The sequence below is a fragment of the Eptesicus fuscus genome, chromosome 20 (genome assembly GCF_027574615.1).
Source record: "Eptesicus fuscus isolate TK198812 chromosome 20, DD_ASM_mEF_20220401, whole genome shotgun sequence".
Classification (NCBI taxonomy): Eukaryota; Metazoa; Chordata; class Mammalia; order Chiroptera; family Vespertilionidae; genus Eptesicus; species Eptesicus fuscus.
In genome coordinates this window covers 10561234-10576051 of record NC_072492.1, presented here as the reverse complement: position 1 = coordinate 10576051, position 14818 = coordinate 10561234, and positions in this window count along the sequence as shown.

Sequence of the window (14818 nt, the reverse complement as noted above, 5' to 3'; positions counted from 1 at the left end):
CTTTACTTTCAGTCTGTGTGTATCTTTTTATCTGAAGTGAGTCTCTTGTAGACAGCATATGTAAGGAAGAATCTTGTTTTGTTATCCATTCAACCACCCTATGTCTTTTATTTTAAAACTAGAGGCCCAGTGCACTTGGGATGGGTCCCTCAGCCCGGCCTGCACCCTCTTGTACTCGGGGACCCCTCAGAGGATGTCCACCTGCCGGCTTAGGCCCGATCCCCTGGGCCTAAGATGGCAGTCAGACATCCCTCTGGCAGCCCGGGAGCCCTCGGGGAAGTCTACCTGCCAGCTTAAGCCCACTCCCCTCGGGGAGCAGGTCTAAGCCACAGTCGGACATCCTTAGCGCTGCCGAGGAGGTAGGAGAGGCTTCCACCACCACCGCTGCGTTCGAGCCGTCACCCCGGCTTGTGGCTTGTGGCTTGTGGCTTGTGGCTTGTGGCTGGTGGCTGAGCAGAGCTCCCCCTGTGGGAGTGAACTGACCACCAGGGGGCAGCTCCTGCGTTGAGCATCTGCCCCCTGGTGGTCAGGGCACGTCATAGCGACCGGTCATTCTGCCATTCGGGTCAATTTGCACATTACCCTTTTATTATAAAGGATATGTTTTTATTGATTTTTTAGAGTGAAAGGAAGGAAGAGGGAGAGAGAAACGTTGATCAATTGTCTCTCATAGGCACCCTGACCAGGGATTGAACCTGCAACCTGGGTATGTGTCCTGACCGGAATCAAACAGGCAACCTTTTGTTGCATAGGATGTTACTCAACCAACTGAACCACACCATCCAGGGCCCTATATCTTTTGATTTGAGCATTTAACCATTTACATTTGAAGTAATTGTTGATAGATATGTATTTATTGCCATTTTATTGTACATATTTTTAAAAATCTTTTTCTTAAAGAAAACTCTTTAACATTTCTTGTAATACTGATTTAGTGGTGATTAACTCCTTTAACTTTTTCTTGTCTAGGAAGTTCCTTATCTGTCCTTGGATTATAAATGATAGCTTTTCTGGGTAGAGTAATCTTGGTTGTAGGTCCTTGCTTTTCATCACTTTGTATATTTCATGCCAGTCCCTTCTGGCCTGCAAAGTTTCTGTTGAGAAATCAGCTGACAATCTTAAGGAAGCTCCCTTGTAGCCAACTGCTTTTCTCTTGCTGCTTTTAAGTTATCTCTTTGGTCTGGCCAGTGTTTCTCAGTGGTTAGAGCATCATACCTTGCACTGAAGGGTCTCAGGGTCAATTCCCAGTCAAGGACACAGACCTGGGTTGCAGGTTTGACCCTGGCCCCTGTCAATGTGTCTTATTCACATAGATGTTTTCCTCTCTCTTTCTCTACCCCCTCCCTCCCTTCCACTCTCTAAAAATCCATTTTTTTAAAAAAGACTATTTCTTCGTCTTTAACCTTTGGCATTTTAATTATGATGTGTCTTGGTGTGGGCCTCTTTGGGATTCATCTTGTTTGGGACTCTGCACTTCCTGGACTTGTATGTCTATTCCTTCACCAAGTTAGGGAAGTTTTTTATTATTTTTTAAAATAGGTTTTTAGTTGCTTTCTCTCTTCTCCTTACAGCACCCCCATGATGAGAATGTTTGTCTGTTTAAAATGTCCCAGAGGTTCCTTAAACTATCCTCACTGGGGAGGGATTTTTTTCTTTTTGCTCTCCAAATTGGGTGCTTTCTACTTCCTTATCTTCAAAATTGCTGATTTGATCCTTCTGTTTCATCTGCTCCACTGCTGATTCTCTGTAATGTATTCTTCATTTCCATTATTGTGTTCTCTACTTCTATTTCTTTTTTATGTTTTCTATCTCCATGTTTATGTTTTCTATCTCTTTGTTGAAGTTCTAAGTTTATCTACTCTTCCCCTAAATTCATTGAGCATTCTTTTTTTTTTTTAATTTATTGATTTTTTACAGAGAGGAAGAGAGAGGGGATAGAGAGTTAGAAACATTGATCAGCTGCCTCTTGCACACCCCCTACTGGGGATGTGCCCACAAGCAAGGTACATGCCCTTGACCGGAATCGAACCTGGGAGCCTTGAGTCCGCAGGCCAACGTTCTATCCACTGAGCCAAACCGGTTTCAGCCATTGAGCATTCTTATAAACAGCATTTTGAACTTCACATCTGGTAGATTGCTTGTCTCCATTTTGTTTAGTTTTTTTCCCCTGGAGTTTTGTTCTGTTCTTTCATTTGGGACATGTTTCTTAGTCTCCTCTTTTTGGTTGCCTCCCTGTGTTTGTTTCAGTGTATTAGTTAGAGCTGCTGTGTCTCCCAGTCTGGTCTTGGTAGAGTGGCCTTCTGTAGTAGGTGTCCTCTAGGGCCAGTGGTGCAGCCTCCCTGGTCACCTGAGCTGGTGCTCCAGGTGCATTCCCTATGTGGGCTGTGTGGACTCTCCTGTTGTAGTTGAGCTTTGATTGCTGTTGGCACAGCAATGGGAGGGATTTGCTCCCAGGCCAATTGGCTATGAGGACTAGCCGTCACCATGTAGAGAAGTGTCGCTCATGGAGGTGCTTTGGTATGGTCTGAAGCTGGCCACTAGGTATGCTGGCTCTAGGGCTTCTTAGGAGGTGCAGGCTAAGGTCAGCCACAGCTTGTGCCCTGTCTGGGGCCACCACCTGGCTACCCAGCCATCCAGCATGAGCTACAGAGCAATATACAGGTGACTGCTACTTGTGCTGGGCTTGAAGGTCACCAGGAGAGGCCAAACTACAAACCAAGGCTGGCTGCCACTTAGTGAAAGGAACATGGCATGCCAAGGCCAGATGTGGCTTGTTTGAGATATTTTAGTAAAGTGTGAAGCATAAGCCAAAAGAGGCCATTTTTATGGAAAAGCCCCTGGAAATGGCTTGGGTGGCCCACAAGTTGGGTGGGGCAGGGTCTTAGGGAATCATCAGGGCAGGGTAAACAGTGTTATCCAGGTTGATGGAGACTCAGATATGGTGTCCACCAGCACTTCTAGGGGGAGGGCTTAGCAAAGAAACAATGGCTACTGCCAGCTCTTCTGTCTGGGAGAAAGCTGCGCCTCCAGCCCTTGTCCTGATGCCAGATAATTCAGTTCCTCCCCAATGTGTCCCTGGAACTTTCAAGCTGCTGCCCCTGCACTGGAGCTCAGAGCAAGTGAGCCAGAATAAGTCCATGTGTGGAGCCCTTTAAGAGAAACACCTGGGACCACAGCAGCCTTCCAGCTCATTCAGCCATAACCCCAGCTAGTTTTCACAGCCAGAAGTTATGGGAACTTGTCTTCCCGGCACTGGAAGCCCGGGCTGGGGCCCCTCCTCTTCCAAGGGGACCTCCACAGCCAAGACATCCCTCCCACATGTGGGTGTGGGACCAGCCCTTTCCTCATCTCCACCCCTCCTACCTGTCTCAACGTGACTTCTTCATATCCTGTGTTATACGACTTCTGTACCCCTAGATTTCAGGCTGTTCTCAATGATGGTTGTTCTGTAATTTAGTTGTAATTTTGATGTGGTTGTGGGAGGATGTGAAATCAATATTAGATTTTAAACTAGGTAATAGGTAATGATCAAAATTCAAAAGTTACAAAGGAATGAACAGTGAACCCTGGTTTCCAGCTGCCCAGGATCCCTACCTGACACAGCTGCTGTCTCCAATCTTGTAAATGTTTACAGATACTTTTTTTTTCTTTTTCAAGTACAAATACTAACAGACTATCTGTATTCAGTTGCCTCTTTTCTTTTCTTTCCTTTTTTTTTTTTTTTTTTTTTTGAGAGAGAGAGAGAGAGAGAGAGAGAAACATTGATTTGTTGTTCCACTTATTTATGCATTCACTAGAGGCTCTGTGCACAAAATTTGTGCATGGGGAGTCCCTCACCCCGGTCTGCACCCTCTCTAATCTGGGACCCCTTGGGGGTTGTCCGACTGCCAGTTTACGCCTGATCCCGTAGTTGGACATCCCTCTCACAATCCGGGTCTGCTGGCTCCTAACCCCTCGGCCTGCCTGCCTGATTGCCCCTAACTGCCTCTGCCTGCCTGTCTGATCACCCCTAACTGCCCTCCCATGCCAGCCTGATCACCCCTAACTGCCCTCCCCTGCCAGCCTGATCACCCCTAACTGCCCTCCCCTGCCGGCCTGATCGCCCCTAGCTGCTCTTCCCTGCTGGCTTGATTGCCCCTAGCTGCTCTTCCCTGCTGGCTTGATTGCCCCTAGCTGCTCTTCCCTGCTGGCTTGATCACCCCTAACCGCCTCTGCCTCAGACCCCGCCATTGTGACTTTGTCCAGAAGGAGGACCAGATGACTGGAAGATGTCTGGTTGACCCAGTCTAATTAGCATATTACCCTTTTATTAGTATAGATTGGTTGATTCTTGTATGTGCCCTGACCTGGGATAGAACCTGCAACCACTACTCAGCCAGTGTTCCATTTTTGAAAAGGTTTTCTAATTATAGGGTTTTTGTTGTTTTATTATTGTTCCCTAGTATCTCTGTCTCTTCCAGATTTCTTTAGCTTTTTAAAAATAAGTTTTGATTTTAGAGAGCAGAGGGAGAGGGCAAGAGAGAGAAACATGGACACGGGCCGAAATCGGTTTGGCTCAGTGGATAGAGTGTCAGTCTGTGGACTGAAAGGTCCCAGGTTCGATTCCGGTTAAGGGCATGTACATTGGTTGCGGGCACATCCCCGGTAGGGGGTGTGCAAGAGGCAGCTGGTCGATGTTTCTCTCTCATCGATGTTTCTAGCTCTCTGTCCCTCTCCTTTCCTCTCTGTAAAAAGTCAATAAAATATATATATTAAAACAAAACAAACAAACAAAACAAAACAAAACATGGACACGGATTGGCTGCATCCTGCATATCCTACGCTGGGGACCGAGCCCACAAGCAGGGCATGTGCCCTTGCCGGGAATCAAACTCGTTACCTCTTGGTGCATGGGACCACATTCAACCAAACTGAGCCACACCAGCCATTTTTAAATACTGTATATGGATGGGAGAGTGTCTCTCTTTTCTTTTAGAGGCTTTCCTCAAATGTCTGCTGGTCTGTGGCTCGCTGTTCACATTCAATACGGAGCCACCGAGAGGATGATTGGAAAGTGTGTGTGTGTGGAGGGGGCGGGGAATGGACATTCATTGGCTATTAGTTTTGCTGTAGGACAATTGAAGCTTTTTCACGTGGACTCCCAAGTGTTGGTAGGTGACAGGCTTTCTCTGGTCCATTGAGTATTTTGAGAGAACATTACCTTCTGTTCTTCCCCTGTCCTTGATGAGGGAGTGGATCTGGAATAGGATGGGTGCTTCTGTTTCTGGTCTCAGCCCTAAGCTTTGCTGGGCCTAAGCCTAGTGTCCCCGAATTCAAAGCCTCCTCCAAAATGGGTATGGGGAGGGAGGGGTGGTTTGTGTGACTCATGTGTGAGGTGAGGCAGCGCCAGGGGTTTTATCACTGAACACAGACTCTCAGCTCCCCCACTGTTTGGCGTGGCCAGACCCAGAACCTGGGGACATGCAGGATCTTTGGGCATCATGTCCTCCTGACTCCCTCTGCCCTGCTTAGTCTGTCACCACACTTTGGCTCCTGTCCAGCCTCCAAAACCTTGTTGAAATCCTTGGTCTGCTGCTGTCTTCTCTCCTGATCTCGTAGTCCTCGTAGATTTACACAACTTTGACTGCTCTCCTGTTATTTGGTTAACCTTTGGAAAGGAGAGAAGACAAATGCTCATGACCCGTCTTCCATGTTTAACCAGAAATTTTACTACAATTTATTTAACCCCTCAGGGATCAGCCTTTTAGCTTGTTTCCAGTTTCTTTGCTATTACAACAGTACTCTTAGGACCATTGTAAATACCTACCATGATCAGCCCTCAATCCTATGAGATAGGCATTATCTTGATTTTACATTTAGGGAAACTTAGGCTTGGATACATGCCTTGGGGTGTCTTTTTTAAAAAGTTGGCTAAATGGTGGACTCCTGGGCACCTGTTTGGGGAGGACTCGTTGCCCAGTGTTCCTATAAGGACAGCCCTGATTAGACTCATAAAGCCCTGATCACTTGCTACCAGTTTGGCCAGGAAGCCAGCTGAACAGCACAGGCCCAGCCCTCAAGGCCACTGTGAAGCTGGGTAGTGTTACATGGGCAATGGGGGAGCCACAAATCAGAGCCCTATGTGGGCAGGACAAGACAGGCAGGGCATAGTCTGCTGGGACGAGGCGATGGAGATCCCTCCTGGTCCCACTCACTCTTCAACCTCCATTCATTAGAGAGTCACTGGGGTTGACAAGCTCCTCTATGTGGGGGAGGGGAGTCCTCCTCTAAATAGTGTGGTTGGCAAGAAACCTTGTTTTCCTCATTTCCCTCCGTATCACCTGCCAAGCCAGAGCCTGCTGGTAGTGGGTGCTCAATAAACTCTTGTAATAATGAGCCAGCTGATTTGGCCTGACAGCCAGGAGACTCGGGTTCTAACCCCAGCTCGTCCTATCTGCATGATGTCCTGAAGCAAATGGCTTTCTCCTTGGGCCTCATTTCCCTCATTTGCTAATTGAGGGCTCTTTCATTCTACAATGCTAGGCATTCTGCTGGCATCAGGAGTTGCAATAACACACAAGAAAAGAGATTATTAAACACAGTGTGATTGTCAATTATATCTCAATAAAGCTGAAGAAAAAACACACCAGGAGATCTTTTTAATTTTTGTTTCAAATTATAAGAGAAAGTTTATTTAGAAAGTTATAGAGGTAGGAGAAGTGAGCCAGCTGGACTGCATAGGAAACAAGTTACGGAAGCAAGAAAGGCCCTTGGAGCTTAAGAGAGAACTAGGCAAAGGTAAGGTGCCTGAGGGAAGAAGAGGGCACGGGGAAGGGCGAGGGCATGCTCCCAAGAGGGAGAGCCTTGAGATCTTTGATGGACATAATAATCAAGACACTTGCCAATACAGTATTACTGGACTAAAGGGTTTTGTTTGTCTGTGTGCATCAAAGCCCAATCAAACGCTAACAGGAATTTGCAGCCAAGAAAGTAAAGGGTTATTTTTAAGGAAATGGCGCCCCAACTGGAGTCACAGGTGATGGGTTATATAAGGGGAATTCACTGGTGGCTAAAGGAGTTGGGGTCATGGGCTCTATTGATTGGCTGGGACCAGAGGAGTAGTTAATCACTGTATCAGGTCCTGCTGTCAGTCTTGGCTTTGTTCTGTATGGTTTCATGAGGGTGTGGTTTGTCGGGCCATTGTGCTTTTCTGGGCCTGGGGTTGAACCACAACTGAAGTCATGATGTTATCTGTAGCTAGAACAAACTCTTGTTTCTGTGTTCAACAGACCCGTGGCTTTGTTCTTAAGAGAGTTTGATGCTGACCAGAACCTGAGGTTCTAAGGGCTTAATGATTAAGGAAAAGAGTGGAGGGACATGTGACACCTTAATCAATAAAAAATTAAAAAAATAATAAAAATATATATATATATAAAAATATATATATACATACACACACATACACATACATTATATATATACATATATATTATATATATGTATATAATATATAATATATATCAATTTCTGAGAGGAAGGGAGAAGGAGAGATAGAAACATCAGTGATGAGAGAAAATAATCATCGATCGGCTGCCTCCTGCATGCCCTCTACTGGGGCTCGAGCCCACAACCCGGTCATGTGCCCTTGACCAGAATGGAACCCAGGACCCCTCAGTCTGTAGGGCAGGCTTTATCCACTGAGCCAAAACAGCTAGGGCAAAACGGTCTTTTTTAAAATAAGAATTTGAGTCAAACTGACAACATATACCATATCAATATCTTAAATGCTTTCAGAAAGGGTCGTATTCTTCAAGACACAACGTTTCTGCACGGTTACAACAGCTCAAACAAATTTCAACCAAAAGGAAGACTGAGGGCTCACTAACTGGAAGCCGCAGGATCCAGGTGCTCACGTGTCAGCAAGGCTTCTTCTCCTTTCCTGGCCTCTGACTCGGCTTCATTTCCAAACAGGGAAGATAAACAGCTGCAGGCTCATATTATTATTATTATTTTTAATTTTTAAATATTATAGTTTGTATGTTTGTTTGTTTTTAATTTATGTGGTTCAAATTCCAAAAGTTCAAAGAGCATACGGAGAAAGTCTCTCTCCAGCCCTGTCTCACAGCTACCCACCTTCTGCCTCTTTCCACAGGTGTGCTGAGCTCACAGCTTTCCACTCGTTCACACTAAGGGAAGCAAACTATATGAACTCCTCTGTGCCTTACTTTAGTCAAGTAACTTGGAGATCATTCCATAACAGTATATAAAGTTTGTTTTTTCCCCTGGGTGCATAGTATTACACTGAAACATAATTTAACCAATCCCCTGTTGACATTTAGATTGTTTCCAATCTTTTCCAATACAAGCAAAGCTACAAAAAAAATAACCTACACATTCCCATTTCACCTATATGCAAATGTGTAGGGCTAATTCCTATAAATGAAAATCCTAGGTAAAAGGGTATGGGTACTTGTAATTTTTATTGATTTTGGTGGATATTGCCAAATTGCTCTTTGTGGATATATTTCCAATTATTACTCCCCCCAGCAAGCAGGTGAGGCCTGCTTGCTTAAACCCATACCCTCTCTAACTTTCTATGAAACTTTTTGGTCATTACAAATATAAATTAAAAATGATTTGCTTTTTTTTTTTTTTTTTTTTAGAGAGAGAGTGGAAAGGAAGGGAAGGAGGGAGAGAAAGAGAAACATGGATCTGAGAGAGAGACACATTGATTGGTTGCCTCCCACATGGGGAACAAACCTGCAACCCAGGTATGTGCCCTTGACCTGCATCAAACCTACAAGCCTTTGATGTGTAGGCTGAGGCTCTACCACTGAGCAACACCAGCCAGGGTGATTTGCATTTTTTTATGGTGAATGAGGTTAGGCATCTTTCAACATATTTGAGAGTTGTTTATGTGTCCTTTTCTGTAAAATGTCCATACATATTTTTGTACATTTTTATTGGGTTGTTGGTATTTTTCTTACAGATCTGTAGGAGATATTTATGTATCAACATTAGCTCTTTCTCTGCAATATGAATTCTATTTTTCCTTGATTGTCAGCTGTCTTTTAACATTTGCCATGCATACATTTAACATTTTAATATAGATTCAAATGTATGTCTTCTCTTTTATGACTTCTGTGTTTTGTTTTCATACTTAGAAATGTCTCCCCCGTTCTAAACTATTTACTTCTGCATGTGGTATTCTTGCCCAAAATGCATAATCTACCTAGTCATGAGGAAACATTGGACAAATCCAAACTGAGACATTCCACAAAATAACTCACCAGTATTCTTCAAGTGAGGCAAGGGGAAAAAAACAAAAACGACCAAGGAACTGTCTCCGATTGGAAAAGGCTAAGGAGACATGACAACTAAATCCGATGTGAAGCCCTGGATTAGATCCTGAATGACAATGGGCAATAGTTGGAAAACTGGCAAAATTTAAATAAGACCTGTTGATTAGTTAATAGCATTGTATCAATGATAATTTCCTGTTTCAATTACTATACCACTAGTGGCCCAGTGCATGAATTCATGCACGGGTAGGGTCCGGCGGACCCGCCCTGATGGAGGCCTGATCTGGGGGGCCAGCCAGGGGGAGGGGCTGCGGGAGGTTGGCTGTCCCCAGTGAGCATCATAGCAACCTGTCATCCTGTTCGTTCTGGTCGCTTGGCTTTTATATATATAGATGGCTATGCAAGCTGTTAATATTTGGAGACACTGGGTGAAAGGTACTCAGGAACTTTGTACCATTTTTGCAGTTTTCTGTAGTCTAAAATTATTCACAATATAAAGGTTAAAAATTTCAAGGTTTCTTTGAGTTCATGATTTTTTACACTGTAATCTTTTGTTCTAAATGTGTTTTCTTATTGATTTGAGAGAGAGAGAGAGAGAGAGAGAGAGAGAAGGACATTGAGCCTGCAACACAGGCATGTGCCCAGTGACCTCTGGATGTATTAGGGATAATGTTCAACCAACTGAGTCACTGGCTTGGGCTACACTGTAATCTTTTCTTTCTCTCTCTTTCTCTCTCTCTCTCTCTCTCTTCTTTCTTTCAAAGAGGGAGAGGGAGAGATAGAAACATCAATGATGAGAAAGAAGCTTTGATCGACTGCTGGCTGCTTCCTGCATGCCCCCTATTGGGGGGCAAGTCTGAAACCACCCTGATGGGGGATCAAACCGTGACCTCCTAGTTCATAAGTTGATGCTCAACCACTGGGCCACACCAGCTAGGCATGTAATCATTTATCTACCTGTAATGTTTGTGTAAGGTATTGATCCATATTTTCCTCCAGATGGTTACTCAGTTGTTCTTTTATTGACTAATCCCACTTTTTACCACTGATATTTTTATTTTTCAATTATCTATTTTTAAAAATTGAGATAAAAATACATAACAAAATTTACCCATCGTAACTATATTTTTAGTGTACAGTGCAGTAATATTAAATACATTCACATTATTGTGCAACCAATCTCCAGAACTCTTTTCATCTTGAAAAACTGCATGTGGTGCCCCTTAATAATTCCTCCTCTCCTCTTCCTTCTAGCCCCTGGCAACCACCATTCTACTTTCTATCTCTATGAATTTGACTGCTTTTGGTATCACATGTAAGTGCAACCATGAAGTATTTATTTTTTGTGATTGCCTTATTCTGATTAACAAGCCACTAATTTCACAATAAAATGGAAACCTATTTCTTTTTAAAAAATATCTTTATTGATTTCAGAGAGGAAGGGAGAGGGAGAGATAGAAATGTCAATGATGAGAGAGAATCATCGATTGGTTGCCTCCTGCACACCCCCCAAGCCTGCAACCCTGGTAAGTGCCCTGACAGGGAATTGAACCATGACCTCTTGGTTCATAGGTCAATGCCCAACCACTGAGCCAGCACGGCAGGAAACCTATTTCTGATGCTAATTGGCAAATCTTCTGGTGTTGACTAAGAAACAAATAGTTGAAGCGCTTGTAGTAGCTACTTCTGGAGTGTGGACGAGGGGATTGAGGCACAGAGAGCCTAAGTGACCTACCTGTTGCTGATCACACAGCCAAGAAGGATAGCGGGTGCACTTTGAACCCTCAGCTTGCTCCTATAGCTTTTGCCCTGGGCTAGAGCTCACATAAGAGAGCCAAGACTTGGAAACCTGCAACATCTGGTTGCTGTTTGAAGACGAGAGGCGGATGAAGTCAATCAAGGAGTGGTGACCACCAACATTTAAGGGACAAGCAAAGGAGACAAACCAGTATTATGTCCCCAGTGACTGATACACTCTAGGTCCTCAGTCAGTATTCACTGGATGAGTCTGAGGAGCAGCCAGCACAGTAGGAAGTAAACCAGGTGAATCAATTTTCAGAAGCCAAGAGAGAAAATTTTTTCAAAAGAGAAGAGTAGTCAACATATTATATGCTGAAAAGAGGTCAAGCTAAAGTCTAAGAAGTGCCCGGCCCATATGGCTCAGTGGTTGAGTGTTGACTAGGAGGTCATAGTTCCATTCCCGGTCATGTCAGGGCACAGGCTCCATCCCCAGTAGGAGACGTGCAGGAGGCAGTTGATCAACAGTTCTCTCTCATCATAGATATTTATCTCTCTCTCTCCCTCTCTGAAATCAATAAAATATATTTAAAAAATAAAGTCTGAAAAGTGACCTCTGGTTTTAGACACAAGGGAGTAATTAATGATAAGTAGTTTCTTAAGCCAAAATTAGGTTGGCTCAGTGGATAGAGCGTCGGCCTGCGGACTGAGGGGTCCCAGGTTCGGTTCCGGTCAAGGGCATGTACCTTGGTTGTGGGCACATCCCCAGTGGGGGGGTGTGCGGGAGGCAGCTGGTTGATGTTTCTCTCTCATCGATGTTTCTAACTCTCTATCCCTCTCCCTTCCTCTCTGTAAAAAATCAATAAAATATATATTTTTAAAAAAAGTAGTTTCTTGGGATGGTAGGGGCAGAAGTGTGCTGGCAAATGTTAACAACCAACTTTCCAAAAAAGTGTCCATTTATGGATGTACATAATCTTTCCTAATAATAAACATGTAAATTGACGGTACCTCTGCTACGCCAATCAGAGTGAGTATGCAAATCAACCCAATAAAGAGGGCAGTTAATTTGCATACATACCTGGGCCCCAGGAACCTCCTCGGCACCCAGGTCACTCCCAGCCGGCCATCCCTCGGAGGCTTTAGGCTTGGGGGACGGGGGTACCCGCTTCCCAAGCCTAAAGCCTGGGGCGGAGGCTGTAGGCTTGGGAAGGGGCTGAGCCTGCCATCGGAGGGGCGGGGGGTGCCCGCTTCCCAAGCCTAAAGCCTGGAGCAGAGGCTGTAGGATTGGGAAGGGGCCGAGCCTGGAATCGGAGGGAAGGGGGAAAAAAATCAATGGAAACATATCCTCAGGTGAGGATAAAAAGAAAAATAAAGAAAGAAATGTCATATCTTATGAAAGGCACATCTTAAAAATGCCTAAAGAAAGTTATCATTTTTTCATGGTGAAGGGACTGGAGTCCATGTTGATGAAAATACCTTGGCGGCTGCGGTGAATGGCAGTGGCTGCAGCAGCGGGATGATGGGGCTGGCGCCTTCCTCTGATCAGCCCGGTTGCTTCCCACAAAGGGAGGACAGGCTGCTCCAAAAGGGAGCGGGCCTAAGCCATCAGTAGGACATCCCCTGAGGGCTCCCAGTATGTGAGAGGGGGTAGGCTGGGCTGAGGGACCCCTCCCCAGTGCACGAATTTCATGCACCGGGCCCCTAGTTTTATTATAAATTTCACTGATATAACAGATATGTAACAGAATGCACAAATAATAAAATATACAATATTCTTTATTCTGTATTCCACTTTTATATCCATGATTTCATAAATGGAGTTGTATCCATTTATATAGTTTCAACATGAATGTTGTTTGATATTTTTATTTACATTTTCAAGTAAGACAAAAAGTGAAACAATGAAGATATGTTGAAACTTCTGGTTCCTCAGTGACTTGAGTGATTTCTTTGGTATTCTTGTCCAAAATGTATAATCTCAATCTAAACATGAGAAAACACTAGACAAATCTGATAATAGTTTATAAATCCTGGAAGAATATTTCCTCAATTTTTTGTGTTATTCACAATGCAACAGTTACAGACACTTCTAAATAGAATCTGCATTATTAACATTTCTCCATTGCTTTCTTAAATCTACACAATCACAATTGTTATGTTGTGTTTGCCAATTCTGTGGTGTAAATATTCCCACCAAGGCCAATTTATATCTTTCTTCCTCACTTTCTTTCTTGTTGGAGAGAGAGAGAGAGAGAGAGAGAGAGAGAGAGAGAGAGAGAGAGAGAGAGAGAGATCTTTGTTCCACTTATTTATGCATTCATTGGTTGCTTCTTGTATGTGCCCTGACTAGAACCTGAAACTTTGGCATATCAGGATCATGCTCTAACCAACTGAGCAACCTGACCAGGGCTCAATTTCAAACTGTCAATCAGATGTTACTAAATAAATAAAGAAGAGATACACAGTAGTAAAACCTTATATAGTACCTCTGCCATACAGATACATAAATGTAAATAATCTTAAGAGTATATAATAGTGGCCCTGGCCTGGTTGCTCAGTTGGTTAGAGCATCGTCCTGATATGCCAAGGTTTCAGGTTGGTCCCCAGTCAGGTCACATACAAGAAGCAACCCCATCAAACCTCAGAGGGACGGCAGGGGAACGGGGGGAGAGAGAGGGGTAAGAGATCAACCTAAGGACTTGTATGCATGCATACAAGCATAACCAATGGACACAGACAGTAGGGGGTGAGGGCATGTGCTGGGGGGGGGGGGGGAGTGGCCAGGGAGAGGTCAGTGGGGGGAAAAGGAGACATATGTAATACTTTCAACAATAAAGAATTTAAAGAAAGAAGAAGCAACCAATGAATACATCGTGGAACAACAAATTGATGGTTCTCTCTCTCTACCCCCCCTTCCTCTCTCTCTCTAAATAAAACATTTAAAAAGAGTATGATAGTAAAATGTAAAACAAAGTATTGAATTTTGAGTATCATCTCTGTTTTTAAATATACTGTATATATTTTATTGATTTCAGAGAGGAGGGGAGAGGGAGAGAGAGAAACATCAATGATGAGAGAGAATCACTGTGTTACATTTAGCCACTCTGCCTACTGGGGATAGAGCCCAAAACCTGGGCATGTGCTCTGACTGGGAATCAAACCAGTGATTGGTTTATGAGTTGATGCTCTACCACTGAACCACACCAGCCAGCCTATAATTTAATGTTTTATAATAATAGCGCTTAACAACTGGTTCACAATGTTTCTGTAAACAAAGTTATCTTTCACAAGTTAGTAGAACACACCCCTGGGTGGGGATGAAAGCCAGACTGAGTGGGATGTCCACCTTTTCTCACAATATGCTCTCCTATCTCTCCGCTCCAGCCAGGGCCTCACTCAAACTGTTGCTATAGAAGCAGCACCTGCTACTTTGGGCAAATTGATTCCTATTCCATAGCATGAGTAAGTTTACTTTGTAGCACTTACAACTAATTGCTATTAAACGACTCTGGAAGTATCGGATATTGTTTCTTTTCTGTCTCTGCTAGTCGTAATAGCTGTGATGGCTGAGGCTGAGTATGGGTCATATTCACATGGATTCCCTCAGGAGTACCTATTACAGTGTACTGCATATAGTAAGTGCTCAATAAGTATTCACTGACTGAATGCTCAAGATGAAGGGCTGTCAGGGGAAGAAAATATGGACAGGGAAAGGTTATGTATGTGTGAGGCAACACCAGAAAGCATCTTTTAGGATGCCTTTAGATTATTTAGTCCCGGGTCCGGGTGAGGCCGTG